This window comes from Triticum aestivum, chromosome 1A (assembly GCF_018294505.1).
Source record: "Triticum aestivum cultivar Chinese Spring chromosome 1A, IWGSC CS RefSeq v2.1, whole genome shotgun sequence".
NCBI classification, from domain to species: Eukaryota; Viridiplantae; Streptophyta; class Magnoliopsida; order Poales; family Poaceae; genus Triticum; species Triticum aestivum.
In genome coordinates, this window is record NC_057794.1 from 535881616 (window position 1) to 535882605 (window position 990).

The following is a 990-nucleotide window of genomic DNA, read 5'->3' on the forward strand; positions in this document are numbered from 1 at the left end:
ATCAATATACAAAAGAGTACGAACAAATGAAATAAAACACAATAGAATTTGGCATATTTTTTAAATTTTAGTAAACACTGTTAGAAATAATATAGAAAAAAAGAGACTTGATTTTAAATATTAGAAATATAAACAAGAAAAGAAACAAAGAAAATATAAAACGTATCAGCGAGCGGAGTAAGGCTGCCCTGGGCCAGCCCGCCCGAATTGGGCCCAAGGCGGAGCCGCGCAGGGCACGTCGCAGCGCATAGCCGTTGGGTGGTGGGAGTTTAGTCCCACCTCGCCAAGCGAGAGAGCGCCGCACCGGTTTATATACCCTGCTACGATTCCCCTCCCAAGCTCCTATCAATTGCAGGCAGTACATTGCATAACTCTTGTCCCCTCTGCCCCGTGGGGCCTACTAGCAGCAGAAATATTCTGCACCATGGGCCTGCATCCTGGCCCATGCACAGCAGGGTTCCTAGTCGTATGCAGGCCGTGGAGTATGAATTCTTCTGCTCTGGTAGGTGGGCAATTTTTTTTGGCATATTGCCATTGTGTATTGATTTGATCTTGAAATCACACACTAAATTATACACATGCCCCTCCGGAATGCGGTCATTTTGTCGACCACCTCCAAATGACCTCAACTTTCGCACACATAATCTATTGCACAAACAAAGGTGGGTTTCCAAGGTTTTATATTTTTTGAATTTTTCATTAATTTATAATGCCCTCTAGACTGACTGGTCAAAACATCGGTCTATACCTCAGGGGGTATTGTAAAATATTCTTTTTCCAAATTTTCTTTCATAGCCATGATTGGCACATGTGGGTCACCATGTTCAAGAAAGTTTGTGTGATTTGGAGGTGGTGGGAAAAATCACATTTTTTCAAAAACTAGCTTAAGTTAGACCAAATGGCCCCTCCGGAATGTGGTCATTTTTTCGACCACCTCCAAATGACCTCAACTTTGGCACACATGATCTATTGCACAAACAAAGGTGGGTC